This window comes from Vanellus vanellus (assembly GCF_965231255.1).
Source record: "Vanellus vanellus genome assembly, chromosome: 1".
NCBI lineage: Eukaryota > Metazoa > Chordata > Aves > Charadriiformes > Charadriidae > Vanellus > Vanellus vanellus.
In genome coordinates, this window is record NC_138905.1 from 59,034,996 (window position 1) to 59,054,422 (window position 19,427).

The window sequence follows — 19,427 nt, forward strand, 5'->3', positions numbered from 1 at the left end:
TCTTCCAGCTCGTCCACAGAAAATCTACTTTTTGTTACGTTTTTGCTAGAAATTTAAAAATTTGTGGCTGTATTCATCTTCTGGTCCATGGCCCCAGGTGTTCATGTGTTCTGATGCTACAGCCATGGCATAAAAAGCTAGAGTGTGACACCAGCACCTGATAGTTGCACCCTTGTCCCTTTCATCCTGTGTTGGCAGAGTTTTAAACCTTGGTGAGAAAGTCTGAGTTAGAAGTTGCAGCTGGGGCTGGGTCAGACCCTGGGTGGAAGCGATGGGGAAGGAAGTGCTGGTGTTTACCACGAGGAGTACAGTGCTGCTGCCAAGGCCGGTGCTGGCAAACAAGGAGAAAAGAGGGTGCAGCTTACAGTAAACTCCTTCTCAGGGGAGCGTGTGTGTCTACTCAAAGGGTGGGATTTCTGCCTAAGCAAATGTTGAGAGGGGAAAAAAGTCTTCTCAGTAAGAAACTTAAGTGTAGGTAGAAGTTTAAAAAAAAAAAAAGGTGAAGGGGAGAAGTGTGGAAGGAGAAGGCATGAAGATTCACCATGTGCTGCTGTGTGTGTGGGTGTAGCCACAGTAAGGGATCAGTGTGAGCATGAACAACTTTTGACAGTAAGTTACACAGGCTGCAGCTTTGGAGAGCCCGAATAGGGATTAATGCATGAAGGGATAGAGGTGTGTTCATGGTGTGTGGAACACAAGCACTGCTGTGCTTATGTCTTTATATACACTTAAAAACAGGACTGGAGTTACTCTCATCTGGGAGTTTATTCATTCAGATACTTTGATGTTTTTTCCAGAGTGTTTTGCAGAAACACGCAGGGTATCCTCGTGAACAGCATGTCCTTTAAATTACATTAACTTTGCTTTCCCATCATAGGATCATCTTGAAATAACACCAGCTGGATAGGCTCTGCTGTGATACAGGGTGGAACTGCCCTAACACCTGTGTGCTGACAGCATGCCTACTCCTTTAAGGCCAGGCTGCTTTTTGTGCCCTTTGGTGTGTGTGAGCGGTGTACTGCTCGGATGCTGCTCTGTCCTGTGCAAGATGGAAACAGACTTGTGTCTTTTTTTCCACTGGCACAGTACTTTCCTGCAACTTTCCACCTCTTTGTGCATCTCCTTAGTTGAAGGGCTAAAATTAGTCTCCCACAACGTTTTCCACTTTGCAGAGTGCAACGTTGAGCTAGCAAGTTCTCGTGGCTCCAAGTTAGTTGCTCTTCCGTGGATCTCCAGAGTTGCTAAATGCCTCACGGGTTTTCCTGAGATTTTGGGGATGGTCCGAGTAGGTGAGTGGTTACAAATGCTGTAATAAGCAAGAGTGGAAAAGAGATTGAATTGGGACCTGTGAAGGAGTTGTTCCTGGAAGTCGGTGCTGGAGCTATGGTTGTTGCTTGTGTGATCCAACCTCAGCACTGATCCCAGTAGGCATTGGAAGGGTCTGAATGAGAGGGGGGCACGTGGACACAGTTTTAGCAGATGCAAGGGCTGGTGCTAAAGTTGATTTCAAACATTCCTGTCCCACATGGGACCATTGTGCTGGCACTGAGAATCTGTAAACCAGATCATTCAATGTAATAAACCTGGCTAAAAATATAATTGATGCAGATTACAGCATGACCCTCACAGGCTGTTGTAACCACAGAACTGAGGGGCAGAGCAATCAGCCCTGTCATAGTCTCGGGGAGATGGAGGTAAATCACTAGCAGGGAGAGCAGCTGAGTGCTGGGCCTCCTGCTCCAGCTTCCCCCAGGGCAGAGTGAAGGCAGTGGCCATTAGAGCAAGTTCCAGCTGGGTTCCCAGGCTGCAGCAGCAGTCACCTGCCAGGTTTAGGATTTAGCTCTCTTTCTATTTCCTCCCCAAACTGTCTCAAGTACCACTTTAATATAAACGGAGAATCACTTTGTCAAAGCCTGGGTTGCAGATTAAATGGCTGCGGGGCTGGGATGCCTCAGTGATAGGCACAGGAGGGAGGGAGCTGTGGTGGAAAACTGCATCCTTCCCTGCCTGGAGGGAGACGTGGGTGAGGGATGCCTCAGAGCAGTGGTTTGAGTGATCTGAAACTAAAATGCAGGCTGCTGCTCAGCTAGAGATCAGCAAGCAACAGGCCCCAGGGGCATTTAAAGCATTAATTGTTGCCCTGTGCTGTCCAGGAGTATCCATCTGTGTGGATGCGCGGCCTGGCTCACGGCACTTGGAGCGTGGAGGAGGCTCTGGAGCTGGTGTGGGTCCTGCAGCCTGGCTGGGTGCAGGGCTGGGCTCTCTGTCCTGGAAGCCCAGCCCAGTGCTGAGAGCTTCCCTGCCTATTCTGGAGGTGCTTTGTCCCAGCTCTGCTGGCAAGACCCCAGGTGCGTTGCCTTCCCTGAAGCGCCTGAATCCATGCTTTGCCAGGGGCATGTCCTTTTAAACTTTGTCTTCAAGCACAGTTGGGCACAGTATTCCCAGTTCCAGAACAGATAGATAATGCTAGTAGATAACTGGTGTCTCTGTCTGGAGCTATTTCTTTCCTTCCTCTGATGCCAGCAGTAGGAGCAAAAGCAGAAGGAAAAAGAGGAAAAAGAAAACAAACCAAAACCAAACCAAGACCCCTCCAGTCCTAAATTTGTGACTCTCCCATCCTTGCTACCATTTTGAGCCAGTGTGGCTGAGCAAAACAAACAGCTGAGCAGCAGCACAGCAAGAGGAAAAGAAAAACATGAAACATCTCGAGCGATGATGATCTGGCACGTGAAAGGAGACGTGCTGGAGTCCCTTCTCAAGTCAGCTCCCTGCGGTGGGGCAGCCTCTCTCACCGAGGTTGGGGAGGGCTGGCCTACGGTGCCTTCAATTTGGGTAAAATGTGCGGAGGAGGGGACTTAAAAGTCAATTAGGGATAAGTACGGTCACTCTCTGGACTGGGCCGTCACTTGGTTGTGCAGGAGGAGCATTTAAGGCAGGCTGCCTTCTCCGCTCACCTGTGGCGGCTGAGGACATGCGCAGCAGAAGTCTGTGAAACGTGGTGCTGCCTGGGCGCACGTGTGCCCTGCGGGAGAGGTCTGCCCTGGAGGTTTCGCTATTGCTCAGCTCCACAGCCCAAAGGAAGAACGAGGGAGGAAACGGAGAAATCATGATGATGGAGCGGCTGGCCTTGCAATGCTGTGTTGCTCATAAGGCAGTTGTGTGCTGCTAATTAATCTGGAATTATACTGTGAATGGCTTCATTCACTACAGCCTTAATTGGCTTTTGATGGAAATTGTGTGGAGCCTCATGGAAGAGGGTGTTAGCGGTAGGGTGTATCACTCAGGATCACTCCCTTAAGCTCCTTTTAGGGAGAGGAGCCATCATTCAAATCCCTGCCCTTGTGTAAGGCCAGGCTGAAGTGGGTCTTTGTGGCCAGAAAAAGTCTCACTGGGGACAAAGTACTAATGGAGGGGACTGGTGGTAGTTAACTGAGAGATTTGCATAAAGCAGCGAGATGCTGAACCCTATAGCCAAGAGTGGGCCTGACCAGCCGGCCCCTAAGGCAGCCTGCACCAGCTTTGTGGGTGAAGTGGTGGCTTGATGGGGGAAAAAAACAGGGGAAAAAAACCCAACCAAACACCCAATCCTTGGAGCTGTGATCAAAGAAACGTGCTTCCTGCTTTTCATTCTTGCTGTATCCAGGGAAACATCTCCCGGTGTTGCCTTATAAAGAAACGGCATCACACCAGAGCCGAGCCTACCTTTCACTTTTCCTCCCCCAAACTTCTGGCACTTAGCGTTCTTGGTGCAGCAGCAAGGGATGCATCCTTCCTCCTCACCCAGGCTCTTCCCTCCCAGACCACTTTCCCAATCCTGGGCTATCTCCAGGGCTTGAGAGGACCCTGACCAAACCTCCCAGCCCTGCAGGCTGCTGGAGCCTCCCCAGGCTGCCCCACGGCCAGCAGGCATGGGTCAAAATCTTGTTTCATTTCCTTCTCAGCACTTCCCCACTGAGGGCTAAGAGGGGCACAGGGGCTGCATGCACCATGCCTGTGCTGCCAAATTCATCTTGGGTTGGAGCCGACTCTTTCAGGCCCTGGTTCTGCCTCCCAAAACCTCCCCTGGCACGGGTGCGAGGAGCTCACCTCTGGAGGAGAGACCAGCTCCCGTCTCAGGCAAGGCACTTGGCTTGCATAAGAAATGCTTCTGTTGATGCTGGAAACTGCAGCAGGCTTTGAAGCAGAAATGTCGGCAGAACCGAAAAAGGTTTTAACGAGGTAACATGCAGCCCAATTTGTTGTGCGGGCTTTTGATCCTTTCTGCTGTGGATGTAATTGTGTGCCACGCAGCTCATCGCTCGCCGGCTCATTGTTTTCGGAAGCAGGAGGCACCCAGCTGTCTCGCCCTGATGTGTCCTTGTGGGTAAGGCACGGATAAAGCTCTTGATCAGCTTTTGCTTGAAGCCCGGCTCACCATTTCCCTCTCACCTGGGAAGTTTCTGGGAGGTGACTTCAAGGACACAGCTTCTGCTCCAGCAAGGATCCGCAGTTAAGAAATCTGTGGTGGGACTCCACATGAGGAAAGGTGCTGGGTTTGTGCCGTCCGTGTTTTCTCAGGCCATTGCTGCGAAGCTGAAGGGAGTTCACCTGTGTGACACCCTCTCCCCTTTGCTAAGGGCAGTGCTCTCCTCTGCTGCTGCCGGGGAGTCCAAGTCAGAGGAGAGACGGCCACCACAGCCACCAGGCCTGTCGCTCCCTTGGAGGGTAACGTACAGCATCTCTACAGCACAGGAGGAAGCCTACACCAAGAGTAAAACCTCACCGACCCCAGAGGTCGTTTGCCTGCGCCGCTTCCCCAGGCAAGTGGTGAGAAAACCAGAGCTGTTCAAACAGAGAAGCCGGTGGCATGGCTGGGGACCAGCGCATGGTGCAGGGCGTGTGTCCCTGCTGCCACCGATGGAGGGTATCAGGACAGAGATGGGACCAGAGCAGGCGCCCCAGTGCCTGAGGATGCGGCACGATGCGCAGTGTCACCTGCAGGGCTGGTCCTCCCCTTGCAGAGCATAGCACAGCCCTGGTGTAGCTCCGGGGGGACACTGAGGACAAGCAAAGTCTGGCACCACGTCCCCAAGAAGGGACCCGCCTTGTTTACTTTGGGCAGCGGATGAATGAGGGTTAGGGACAAAATCACAGAGGGAGACTGACCAGATTGCAGCTTCTCTGTGGCTCCTCTCATAACCCGGGAGCAAAAAGGTATGTGATGGAGAGAGGATGTGGGCACCCACTGCACGGCCATGGGGCACAGACACAGGCAGAGCTGCATCCAGGATTACTGTGCAGGATTGTCTCAAAACAGCCTCTCTCCAAAGCCAAATTTCAAGGTCTCGGTCCCCTGGGTGGACAGAGCAACTGTTCCCTGCTCTGCTGTCTGTGCTCTGATCAAGCAGTCCCCCAAAATCTCCCCTCAGCATCCCTCCGGCACCTCTGGAAGCTGTGCTACAGGAGTCCTGCTCTCCGTAGGGCTGCAGTACCTATGGCTCACCCAGCAGGAGGGGCTGCCTCATGACACCCCCATGAGCTATTAAAAGCAGCCAAACGATTAAAATAAACTGTCACGGGACATTCATACCAAATAAAAAGCGCGAGCTGGACTCCTTCATTTCCTAGTGAAGTTAATGAGCATTTGCAGGCCAGGGAGATGCCCTGGAGCCGGGAGGTTGGGCCATGCTGGCAGGATGCTCCCCAGCCCTACTTCTCCATCAGCCAGCCATGTGTGGGCAGGAACGCTGCTGGGGGCAGCTAGCTCCAGTTTCTCCCATCGAACGAAGCCTTTCCTGACTGCTGGGGCAAAGGGAAGAAAACACCTTGCAGCACACGCCGCAGTCGGAAGAGCCAGGGCTGGAAAGGCCGGTGCTCTCCTCCCGGCCATGGCAGAGCCGTGGCTGTGCTGCAGGAGGGTGAGAGGTGCCCAGGTGGGAACCCACGGGAGACACCTCTCGGCCGCAGTCCAGCTTGTGGAGGTGCAGGGTCAAGCCCTGCACTGGTGTCTCTGCGGTGAGTGTATTTCACAGGCAAGAAACTCTCCTGTCCAGCTCATGCAGGGTCAGGTGTACACACCGCAAAGTGTACGACACGACTTTGGCCACATGTCCCAGTGTTCCCTGCAGCAGGCGAAGCATGGCACTGAGGTCTGCTGTATGGACCATGGCTGGGTCCCCCTCCGGCACCTAGAGCTCCAGGGGCTGTGCTTGCACCCTTCTCAGGCACTTTCTCGGGGCTCAAGTTGAGCTTCAGACAGCCCTGTTCCCACCCACCAATGCAGAGAGCGCTCCCTGTGAGTTGTAGCGGGTTGGTAGGACTTTCACCCACCCCAGGGTCAACCACAAGAGCCCACAGCTCCCTCCTGCACTCAGTTCCCTCTAGCACAGGTTAGAAATACCCTGACATCCCTCCAGCTGGTCCCAGCAGCCCTCCTGCCTGCCCAACAGGGCCCCTGCCATTGCTAAACCCAAGGTAATTAGGCTCTTGTTTAGCCTGGGGGGTAAAGGCTTGATTGCAACCACCTGAGCACCCTCACTGGGATGATCACAGCCACCCCATTCCCAGGTCTACCAGCCCTGCATGGCTCCTCGCACGGCTGAAACTGGGGACCCATCTGCGCATGGAGCAGGGCGAACCCCTCGTGTTTAAGTCATCAGGTGAGAGCAAACCAAGCAGCAGCAATGGGCTGCACAAACAGGAAAATTTGGCTTTGACGTAATTTGTTCCCTTCGCCTGCTTAGCTTTCAGGTGTTGCCTTTTTTTCTCCATGGTTGCAACAGGCACAGCCCTTCTCGCTAACCCGGGCAGCGACTGCACTGGGATACTGACTGCTCTCATGGGGGTTTGATGCTACTGCTTTCAGGCTTTGCTGAGCAGTGAATAAATAAAATATTTACTGTCTTTTATCTTTTTTTCTTTGTTTTTTTCTTTGGTTTTTTTTTCCTTCCTTTTTTTTTCCCTCTCCTCTCCTCTCTGAACTACCCAGCAGATGCTTTGATACCAGAGCCAGTCATAGTACAACATTTCACAGCAAATAAGAAGTGCTCGTGGCAATTCCTGCTCTGCAATTTGAACTTCTGTCCTCTTAAGGAAAAAAAAAAAAAAGAGAGAGACAAACATCGATGGGAGAAAGACCGGTGGTGAATATATAAAACCTGCCTTTAGCGAATGCAGACCCACGTCTGCAGCTGGGCAGAAGCTGTTGGGTAAAATCTGGGGATGTGTGGCTCTGGATCTGGTAGGGTCCTACTGCTAAATTGCAGCCTTAGAGGATGACGTGGAAATTGTGGGTGGAGAACATAGGCTGTGACTGATGGACTGGGATGCATTTAAAAATTATCTCAGAAAACTAAGAAGAATGGTTTCAGCTGAAGAAAATTCTCATGGGCTGAAAAGTGGAGGAAAGGGGATGAATTATCAACGATACAGCAGGTGAAAAGGGGTCGCCTTATTTATTTCTGAAGCACAGCAAGAGACCATGTGTACTTACCTGTGTTGATTATGAACCCCGCTGAGCTTGATTATAATCTGCTTTCCCGGGCGGGCGTGCTGCGCTCGGCAGCACGGAGGAAGCACAAGAGGAATTTGTCTGTGCCGGGGTGAGATGTGATTACCGGTTGCACGCTGCAGCAGGAGCTTGTTTTTGGTGGTCGGGGGATCCCACGCCTCGCAGCTAGCCTGTGAGTGCTAAAACACACGGGGGAAGTTTATTGCAGCTGGTAATTTTTTTTTTTTTTTTTTTTGCCTGTTTCTGACTGGTTTGGTGCCATGACATGTTTCGTCACAGCGCAGAGCTGATAGCGTGAGGTGGTCTTCTTCAAAACCAAGCAACGGCTTCATAATAGCTTTATATTAAATGGAGAGAGTTGCTATGAACTAATTCTAAAGCAGCTGCCCCGCAGAAGTAGAGGAGCTGAAAAACACTTTAACAGTGGTTTTAGCTGGAGCTCGAGCAATTTACAAAAGGGATTACCTGGCGTGATGGCTGGAGCTCGAGCAATTTACAAAAGGGATTACCTGGCGTGATGTCGGTGCTAGCAGGCGTCTGGGCCTAAAGATTAAATCTGAGCATTTGCAAAGGAAAGATGCAGCAGTCGCGCCTTCTCCTTTTGACAACTGCCTTGGGCCATGCGAGAAGGCCCTGGAAAGGCTTGTTCCTGCCTGCAGAACCCAGAGGTTCCTCCAACACCTCAGCACCCCCCTCGGCTTACGTTTCGGGAGCCGTCTTGTTGTGGCTCGGTGTTTTTCCACGGGCGACAGTCAGAAAACCAGGGGTTGGGTTGGAGTGTGTATTTCTGAGCAGCCTGATCTCTGCTGCTGGGGATGGGGCGAGCCATGGGCAGCACGAGCAGGGATTTTGGGTACGCTGCAGAGACCTTGGTGGGTGCTGAGGAGGAAGAGGGCTGAGCAGAGGCAGGGCAGCGAGCCCCTGGCTTGTAGGCTTACGCTCCCTGTCGCTCTGGAGTCCTTGATGAGTTTTTGGCAGCAGAGGGGTGAGTTTGTGCCTGTTCACGATACGAACCTCTGGCTCTCATTTTTCCTCACCTCCCTTCTCCTGCTACTGGGTCCCAAGGGAAAGTTCTTCCCCTTTCCTGCAGCAGGAAAAGAAAAACCACAAAATCAGCGAGCAGAGGGACTCAGGGGGTGAAGCAATCTCCAAAAGGGGATGGCCTGCTGGAGCAGATGCAAGGATGTCAGCAAGGGGGTTGCAGTGAGGGTTGACATCACCCCCCCCCACCCTGCCATACGTCCAGGCTTGGGTTCCCATTGCTCCAGGCCAGCAGGGAGCTGCAGAGGAGGGTGCAAGTCGAGGATGTGTCCCCAAATCCCCAGCAACCTTCTAACAGCGGGAACCCAGGGGGTCCCCTCAGGACCCAGCATCTGGCGCTGTGTGTGGTGGTGGGGGGCAGAGCATCCCCCTCCAGGCGGGACGGGCAGCTGGGAGAGGAGACGGAGGCCCTGGGAGAGGCACCGGCGAGGGGGCAGCAGCATGTGTGCACGAAGCAGCCTCCTGCAAGGAGCAGAAAAGAGCAGCGCTGAGGCTTTCTTAAAGCCTGACGTGTACGTGTGCGCATGTGGCATTTGCGTGTGTGCATACACGTACATACGAGCTTATATACGGGTGCCCACAGACGCATGTGTGTAAGTTTGTATTAAGCAGAACGTGGATGTTATCCAGGGTAAAGTCCATTACCCAGATATTGTAATTAACCTCTAAATATGTACTGCAAACTGAGGAAACTCGGTGTTGAGGTCAAACGCAAAGTGTATTTGGTAAGTGTATGCAGGTAAGCGATGTACAGCTGAGGCACCGAAAGAGGCTGATGGCTGGAGAACGGGAATCAAGGGGAGAAAAAAATACTGTGTCTTTAAAAATAAGTGTAAGCGAGTCTGGGAGATAAAACTAAATTGACTCCTCCAGAACGACATGGTTTTAGCCTGGTACCGCAATTACATTTATTTAGGTGCCCTACCTGTGCATTCCCACTGCTGAAGAATACACTCAGATTGCTTCCAGCTTTCCCCTCTGCCCTAAATTGCCTGAATTTATAGCACGTACTTAGGAGACTACGGCAATTTCCCTGTTCCATATTTAACCCGTGTTACCCAAACCACCTTAACTCCATCTGAGTGCAACTGGTGTGAAGGTAAGTGGTATTAATGAAGTCTGAGGCGAGCCTCGGGAGGGAGTGGGGCCAGCATGGCGGTAGTAATTCTGAGTCATACAGCCAATTTCTGGGTCAGCTGGCCCCTATGGCGCAGGGCTGGTGTCCCCGGCCAGCTCCAGTGTCACTCAGGCAGGGATTCCACCAAGGTTTTACCATCAGCTCCGCAGGGCCGTGGATATCCCCTTCTGAATTTTGCATGGGCCAGGAACGTTTTTATTTTGGTTTGAATTTCTAGCCCTGCTCGCCTTCCAAATGGCTGTTCAGCAGGCAGGAATAGGAGAAGGGGCTGGAAAACATGACTAAATATGGCTGTGTTTCTGATTGCTACAGACTGGGATTAGCGGCCCCTTCTTGCCAGCAGCCACAGCTGAAGTTCCCAAGGATTGAGGAGCACCGAGAAGAACTGCAGTCCAGCCCTCTCCTCTTTTTTTTTTTTTTTTTCTTTCTTTCTTTCTTTTTTTTTTTTTTTTCCACAGAGAAATCTGCAACCCATTGTCTGGGCTAGCAAACTTGGCACCCTCCAGCCGCCTATAAAATTGCATTAGGCGTTTATATTTCCTGTAGTGGATTATGTGTTGTCTGGATTTCGGATGATTCGGGGAGAGAGGGTTAGCCTTTTTTTTTTTTCAAGCGGGGGCTACAAATTGCATTGTAAATAATTGCATTTTCTTGGAGATAAGAGAGCACTGGCAACTGGCAGAGCCGATGGACATGTTCCGAGGCAGATGCAGGCAGCTTCCCCTGCCTGCAACTCACACGGCCGCTCCAGCCGTGCACCCACGACACAGCCCTGATTCAGCCCCGCACCAGAGTACTCGCCTTGTCCAGAAGTGTGTCAATAACCTCATTGATTGCAATGATATTGCTCATGCTTAAAGTTAAGCAAGTGCTTAAATGTCACGCCGAATCACAAGAAAAGGATTTCTTCGCACTCTTGCAGAGTCCGTTCTCTTGACCTCGCTGGCTCTGTGCTTGTGCACACATCGGGTTTTGATGCGAACTCTCAGTATTTATGCAGATGTAGCACGTACGGGGGATTTTCTTTACAAACTGGGGTTTGCCTAACTCTGAAAATATCCTCTTGACTCGTGTGGAGAGTATTTATTGTGCTTTATCAGCATTTTCTAATTTGGATCCAAAGCCAAAGAGGCAGTAACTATTTCTAGAGAGGAGAAATTACATGAAAAAAAAAAAAAAAGGAGTAAGTTTTCAACTCTTATTTGAAATGTGTGCTGCATCAGCAACAACTAGCATTGTGGAAGGGTAAAATCAGATTGCGAGTTCTTATTGATATGGTGCTATCATAAATTCATGTAGCACTTTTCTGTGCAAAGCAAAACCGATAATCTTTTGCAGAAAACATACAAGCTAAGGGCACAGTTTTGTGATCGCATTTATACGAATAAGTAGCACGCGTCCCAGTCCTGCTGGTACGACTGCTGGACTGCTGAATAGCCAGCAGGTGGAGTCATCTATAATGTATGTGTTGTGATCTGGAAAGTTGAATAAGTACGGCTGGACACGTGGAAATTTCAGTTGAAAGTTGAGACCGAGGAAAATATGAGGAATGGAACTGGAAAACTCTCTGAGCACGGAGATAGAGCTAAAACTTCAGCAGCAGAAGAGGAGGGGCCTGCAAAATGTTTGGAATAGCGAAAAGCTGGAGCAATCCTGGAAACAGTCCTGTGGCTTGGATCCCGAGGCATAATTCATGCTGTTGTAATTCGCGCAGACGGCTGCTGTCTCGAGGGAAGGCTCGAACAGCTGGGAAACATCAGGGTGTGGGCCCGCTTCAACCGCACACCCTTTCTTTATCCCTGCATCAGTCACAGAAGTGAAAGGTGACACAGGGATCGCTGTAGAAAATATCTGCGAGCTGTTCTCTGCCCTGGGAGATGGCTCCTCTGGCTGCTTGAGTCGTGTTAAGGGCCAGCTTAGTTTGGCATTTTGTGCGCAACAGCGCACTTTCAGATGCTTTTCAATAAACCGATTAGGGAGAAAGAATCAGCCTCGACTCCAGAGATCAGCCATGTAGTAAATTGAGTTGTAGCTAAGGGGCTCTAATAAACAGGGTACTTCACTGAAGACGGAGTTACGTGCTAACACCCGTTCTGTTTGCACGATGCGCCCAGCCAGCGCAGCGGGTGTTTTGCTTTGTTCTTCCCTCCGTCTGCCTGTTACACCAGGAATGAGCGCTGCCTCCGGCTGAGCATTTGCCCTTCTCGAGCTGCGCAGCCTCCGGCCTATTTGGAAAAGAGCAGTTGCAAATAATGATTCGTACCGTCTGTTTGTCTGTGTGCCCATGTAGGCTGCATAATAATGTCACTGCCACTCGGCTGCTACAGACTCATGTCTGGGAGAGGAGAGGTGGCACAGCCCTGAGGTACTTCAGAGACGCAGTCGGGGACATATTTATGCAGGGACTGTGGCTCTAGTGAGGCTACCAGAGGACTGCAACAAGAGCCATCACTGCTGGTCCATTGACATAGACTCCAGCCTCTAAAAACCTCTGGTTCGCTCAGAACAGGCAGCTGAGGGGAATAAATGCCACGTATTTCCCCCCTTCTTGATGTCTGGCAGCCAGAGGGTGGGGGAGAGCCAATGTGGGGGTTTTATGGTCTATGTCCCCATGCACTTGCTGTGGTCCCTCTGTGGCTCACACTGTTGACCTCGAGCCGGTCAGCCCCGCTGTCTCAACAGGAAAGCAAATGACCGTTCGTTTCCCAGACATGCTCTTCACACAGTTTCCTATTATTACATGTTTTGGGGATAGGGTGGGAGGCCCCTTCATATTAGAAGTGCTAAAGGACCTACTTTATTCCTCATCCTTCCAGGCATAAGCAGTGCAGGCAGATGGCATTTTTATGCTAACTGCATATATGCAGATAACTGCATCTGCACTGCAGGTGTCACACTGCTTTAGCAGCATCGGTATACCCAAAACAGAACAACTTTTGTACATGATGATACCCCACAGAACCACAGGCCAAGGAGCAATTAGCAACAATAAATGTGCTGCAGCAATGTTTGAAGCCGGCAAGAAAATAAGTCAGGACAGTTTTGCTCTGAGCTGTCTGGTTGATTCCTAGCTGTTGACGTTGCAGCCTTGCTGGAGCGCCAAGGTGGTCACTGGTGCTTGCTGAAGCCAGATGTCCTCCTTGCAAGAGGTGGCACAGAGAAAAGACCGGGTGCATTGTGGCTGTTGACCCACTGACTGACAGCTGCCAGCACCCTTGCATCAGAGTGACATATTGATATTGGCCTCCTGCCACCGCATGGGGACTGGCACCCTTCCGGCGGACAGTTTAAGTCAGGTGACAAGGTCTTTGGATTTTGTTGACTTAGGTTATGTATTTTTGGCTGTGTGCTAATCGGTGACAAGAAAAGGGAGCTTCTGTTAATAAAATTTTGTAGCAAAGAGTTGGCCCGAGATAAGCAGGGAGAAACATTTACCCATGCTCATTGCTACGGAAAGCTCCATCACTGCTTCCTGCAAAACCAGGAGCAAAATGCAGGCTGAAACTTTACCTTGGCGGCACTTCATTACCTGTGGGAGTACTGCTGTCAGGAGGAAGTGCATTTGGCTCACGGAGCTTGGCTGGCAGGACAGAAACAGTGGAAACGAGCAGGGTAGGGCAAGCCATTAAACCTCCCCTGACGCGCTTAGCTCCCCTGACCGAATCCACTGGGAAGGAGAAGGGCAAAGCTGCAGGAGGCTGCGAGGGCAAGAGGGAGCCGGTTAGCAGGATGAGACATCATGTGTAGATGATGGAAGCAGCAAGAAACCATCCTGGCTTGTGGTGGTGGAGAAGAGAGATTTGCTTTGAACTGTCTCCTGATGATTTCTATGCCTTCAGGTCAAAGACCGGGTTTGTGCCTCACTTCATGCCTGTACTTAGAGCCTGCATGAGTCATTGCCTCTGCTCCATCCGAGCACGTGGTGGGACTCAGCTCTTTGTACTTCCACAGACCTTTCATACCCGGCGTCCTGATGCCACCTGATCTCCAGCCCAATGGGAGCACCAACACATGTTCCTTCAAGAAATCCCTTCAGAGGGTGTCTTTCTGTGGGGACAAAGCCCCCCCCAACTTTACTCTAATATTATATGAATATGTTTAGAAAGATACATTCTGCATACCAGCTTCTGAGAGCTCTCTGGAAGGATAATATTTCTTACAGTTGCCTCTCATTGATCTGTCAAAGACAAAGCACTGGTGAGCGCTCTGCAAGCTTGTCCATAAAATCACGGCACATAGGAGCTTTTGGCAAGAGCGCTGTGCAGCAGCGGCAGGGTTAACAGAGGAGTCAGCTATCTGTTCCGTGTGTCTCAGATGTCACATACAAATACCTAAAAGGCAGCTGGGTTGTGCGAAAAGAAATCAACAGATTAAGACTGTAGTCCCAGCTCAAAAGCTTTTTTGTGACTTCAGGAATGCCTCATATCCCATCTGTTTAATGGAGATAATACCTATCCCACAAGCATACTGTGAAGATTAATTCATTAATCTTTTTTAAGTGGAAATGGAAAAAGCTAGAGAAATAATAATATGCAATATCACAGCAGTAATGACAGAAAGCAAATGATAGCATAGAGCATGGTAGCGGCAACTGCCCAGTCAGTTTGGTAGAGAGGGCACAGTACCTGCCTCAGCTCTTTTCACCTCCACCATGACTGAGGGTGCTCTTTGCTCTGCGGTGGTCCCGGCTGCTCTGCTGGCCGGCTGCAGACCACAGCCAGCCAAAAACTTCTTGCCAAGGGACCTGCCTATGGAACCACCGGCTCTCCCTGGCAGCTCTCTGTGGCGCAGACCACGTGAACACAGGATGCGAGGGGGAACTGGCAGCAGCTTTGGCACCTGCATGGCAGGAGATGGTGGACATGGGGTTAGGGGAAGATGAAGAGAAAAACGGGAGGTTGTGCACTGTAAAGCAACTCCTTCTTCTGATATCCCTCAAGGAGAGTATCAGACCGACGCCTAGATCACAGCGAGAGGAGTGCCCCCAAGCACATGCACAGATTTGTCTCCAAACTGTTTAATCCTAACTTATCTTCAGGTTCTGCAGCGCCTCACAGGCAATATCTGAACCTGTACCCTTCACATAGAACCCCTCATTAAAATTAGGTGGAAGACAAATACAGAAGTGCTGCTTTTCTCTGAATCAGTAGCATCCCAGTCACAAGAATCGCAGCTTCTTTTCAAGCCAAGAGTGGACCGAACACGTTCCTTCAATGTTGTTTGACAGTCTGGCTCATTTTATCAAACACAGTCAAGATGGATGCGACATGTGTTTACCCTTGGTGGGTGAGCAGACAAAAGCTGCATGTAATTGTCCTCTGGGTGCCTGCCACTCCATGGGGATTTGTAATCATTTTGAAAAAAGAGATTTTCCCCGTCACTGGAGGAGACAAGCTGGCACCTCAGCACAAAACATACCACTTAAAATAGCTTTTAACGTGGCCTTGGAAACTATTTTTGGATCAGGAAAAATGTGGTGTAAGGGAAGGCTGGAGACATGTATTGTAACTGTCACTCAAAACCAAAGGCTCTATCATTTCATGAAGATCAGCAGATGTGTAAAGACACACTAAGATAACCTAACCAGCCCACAGGCTTTGGTACCCATGGTGATATTCGAGAAGTCAAGCAGGGCTTCCTTCTACGTACGTTGACTCACAATGACAACCTCCATTCCTAGTTTTCTCCTTTTCCTCCAAAGTGTTGGGAGGTGAAGGAAGACCACCATTCCTATCCTGTAATAAAGCCAACCACAGATTTGTATTATGAAGCTCGACATGAGCCAACAATGTGCGCTCACAGCCCAGAAAGCCAACCGCATCCTGAGCTGCATCAAAAGAAGCATGGCCAGCAGGTCGAGGGAGGGGAACCTACCTCTCTGCTTTCTTGAGAGCCCACCTGTAGTACTGCATCCAGCTTTGGAGTCCTCAGCACAAGAAGGACTGGACCTGTTAGAGCAGGTCCAGAGGAGGGCCACAAAGATGATCAGAGAGCTGGAGCACCTCTCCTATGAGGACAGGCTGAGAGTTGGGATTGTTCAGTTTGGGGAAGAGAAGACTTTGGGGAGACCTTATAGCAGCCTTCCAGTATCTGAAGGGTGACTAGAAGAAAGCTGGAGAGGGACTTTTTTTTGCAAGGGCTTGTAGTGATAGGACAAGGGGTAATGTCTTCAAACCAGGAGAGGGTAGATTTAGATGAGATACCAGGAAGAAATTTTTCACCATGAGGGTGGTGAGGCATTGGAACAGGTTGCCCAGAGATGTTGTGGATGCCCCATCCCTGGAGGCATTTAAGGCCAGGCTGGATGGGGCTTTGAGCAACCTGGTCTAGTGGGAGGTGTTGGAACTAGATTACCTTCCAACCTAAGCAAGTCTGTGATTCTATGATCTGCAGATTAGTTCTCCACCAAGTTGCCATGGCTTCCAGACTACTTTTAGGACAGTACAGGCTGCCTGTGCGTTCCTCATTTTAGAGCAGCCATTGTCCTTGGTGCTACCAGACAGCAACTACCTAATAAAATCAACTTCACGTTTCTGTTTAGGATGCCAAATTTGTTTCTCAAGATCCAAAATGTGGAGACATACAAATGGGCTGATGAACAGGATTCAGGTTTTTGAAGACTGGTGTCTCCACCTGGTTCAAAGTCACCTGCAGCAGAACCAACCAGGAGCTGTATATAAACATGCAGCAGGAACCCATGGAGGCTATTAGGAATGGGAAAGCAGAACAGCCTCTTTCTCAAGAAATCAGATGTGGGCTGGGGCTGAGAGATGGGACCTGGGAACAGCACGGAGAAAGCCTGGAGGTGGCCAGAAAAGACACAAGCCATGAGTGATGGGAGGAGGTTGTGCTGAGCGGGGGCAGCACACCCCCAGAAGCTGGATGTTCCTGAAGCAGGGGATCGGGTCAGTGCTCCTCACATCCCATTCTCCACACTTCAGCACCGCTCCGTACAGGCAGAGCTGCGGAAACCTCATCCGAAGAGGCAGCTCTGCACGGGCGAGGGGGGGGCAGGAACATGGCTGTGCCCAAGGCGGGGGCTCGCAGGGACATGGCTCCTCTTCCCTGCGGCCGGCGCGACCGCCTCAGCCCTGCCGGGGGGTGGGTGGCTGTCCTGCACCCACCGCGGCCCATTAAAACCACGCACCGGCCCAAAACACAAAGCCTTCGGCCCAGCCCCGTCGCGAAAAGACGCCCCCAGGGGCCGGCAGAGACTAGGCCGCCTTCGCGCCTCAACCCTGCCGCCATCTCCCCCCTTCACACTCCCCGCAGCCGCTCGCAGCGCTGCGCTCCCGGCTCAGCCCAGGCCGCGGGGGGTCGAGGCAGCCCGGGCGTGGGGCTGGGCGGACGCCACCTGAGGCGAGTTCCGAGTCCAGCGGCCGGGCCGGGCCGGCGGCCATTTCCCGCCGCTCCGTGCGGCTCCGTGGCGAAGGGCGGGCGCGAGCGGCCTGTGCCCCGCGGCGGCCCGGCCCCGCCCCGCCCCGCTCCCGGCCCCGCCCTCTCCCCCGCCCCGCCCCGCCCGCCGCCGCCGCCGAAGGTTGCCGAGCGGGGGTCGCGCGGCTCCGGCGGCCCGACCGGCGTTTCCGGAGATTGCCGAGGGGCTTCGGCCCCTCCCCAGGCCGCCGCCGAGCCCGTGACTGAGGCGCTCCGGTGGGTCGGAGCCCGTCCGCGCCCGCTGTTCTGGTCGCGGCGCGGGGTTCGCCCTCCTCCTCCTCCTCCTCCTCCGGTGTCGCGGTGACAGAGCGGGGCGATCGCGGCGGGGGGCGGCCGGGGCTCCGGCGGCGCGGATGGCGGAGGGCGGCCAGCCCCCGCAGCAGCAGCAGCAGCCACAGCCGCAGCTCCTGGCCGGCGGCGGCGGCAGCAGCGGCGGCGGCGGCGGGGGGGCCGCCCGCGGCGTGAAGCGGGAGCCGGAGCTGGAGCAACCCATGCCCGGTGGGGACGGCGCCGAGGGCGGCCACAGCAAGCGGCTGCGGACGGAGGCGGAGGCCGACGGCGGCGGCATGCAGGTAGCGGGGCACAGGCCGGGCCGGGAGGGCCTTCGCCGGCTTTCCCGCACCGGGGCTCGGCGGGAGGGGGGCGGCCGGGCCGCGTTTAAGTTCGGTTTGTGGCATTCGGCGCGTTGCTCACCGGCGGTGCGGCCCTTTTCCCTCCGCCGGGGCGGGAGGGGGGGGGATCGGGGGGGGGGAGCGGATCTTCTGCCCGGGGCTCCCCGGCCCGAAGCGGGCGGCTCCCGGGTCGCAGCCCAAACACGTGGGCTCCTCGGGGAGCCGCCGCTGGGTCCGCCGGTCCCGCCACCGCCGTTCTTCCCCTCGCTGGGAACCTCTGGGAGGCGGTCGGGTGGCGGGGATGGGTAGGGGACACTGGGAGGGCTTTGGGGACCGGCGATGGTTTGCCACGCCGCTTTGAGGCTCGTAAACCATTTGGAAAGTGCCCACCCGACACCCCACGACCCCTTTCCCCCCTTCCCAGGCAGCTACGCTGCTACCTTCCAGCTTGGCATGGGGGCTGCCAAGGGGCTCTCGCGTGCCTGTCGCCTTCCGTCAGCACGTTTTGATCGTCCCCCGACACACGGCCCCTTTCCAGGTGCGTTCGTTCGCCTTCGTGTTTGTGGGGTGATGCTGCCAAGGTGTTCCCGCTTTCCTTTGGGTGTTGTCCAGAGTTGTTTTATTATGGCCATTGCGCTGGCCTTTCTTGTGACGAGTATTTCGGAGCTTTTTGGGAGCACCGTGATTTATCCACCTGAACTCGTTGTTTCTCTTCTCACCTTTTCTTGGGTTGGTAGGTGCCTGCTGATAGTTTCCTGTCCTCTCCAATGTGCTTCTCATCTAGATGCCAAATGCTGGCCAAGGATCTTCCCTTTCCATTTCCCAGGCTGTACCCATTTTGCATGTTCAGTATTTCTTTTTTTTTTTTTTTTTCCCCAATAGCTTGCAGCAGGAGGGTTTTGTTTGTGGTTCTGTTTGATGTTCAGCCTTTCATGGTGGTCTCTCCACCTCACAACAGCACTTTTTCCCTCGTGTGATAGTGTGGGCTGAATGTAGGCTGGAGCTTCACAATGGAGTGCTGCTGCTTGTGCTCCCGCAAGGGCCAGCGAAAATTGTGCCATGCTCTTTTATTCCTTGAAGTAGTATCTTCACCCACACGTAGGTGTCAAGTATGACTCAGACAATGTGTATAATTGCAAGGAGAAAGATGCTCAGCAATGAAGGAGTGCTTATGTATTGTGTCTTGCTAGGAATTATGAATGAATGCCTGAACATGGTGACATGAAATTCTTCTGGCTCTTCGGGGTCGAACTGAGGCACAGGTCCTGCATAGCTACAGGAGGTGCACCAGTTTACCTGCAGTTAGTGGTTAAACTGGTTGGTGTTGATAAAAAACAGAGGTAAATCAACTGAAAATTGCCTAGGAAGGGACTTGAACTGGTTTAACAAAACTCTTTTTTAATTTTTATTGCCAACAATTACAATTTCTGTGTACATAAAAGGCTCCTGTCTCTGTTTACGTGGAGGAAAGTGTTTTGTTATCTGTTCAGTTAATAGTATAAGATATTAAGATTGCATCATTCAGCCATGGGGCTATGACAGTGCCCGTGCACACCAATGTGTAATATGGTAGTAAGGATTAATTGTGGATCTTAGAGCAAAGTTGGGGTTTTGTGTCTGTATCAAATGCTGGCAAATAGTGGAGAAATTAGGTGGAGAAGTGCAACCGGTAGAGTCCAGTTTTAAAGTTCAGTGTGTTTATAGTCAGTGTAAT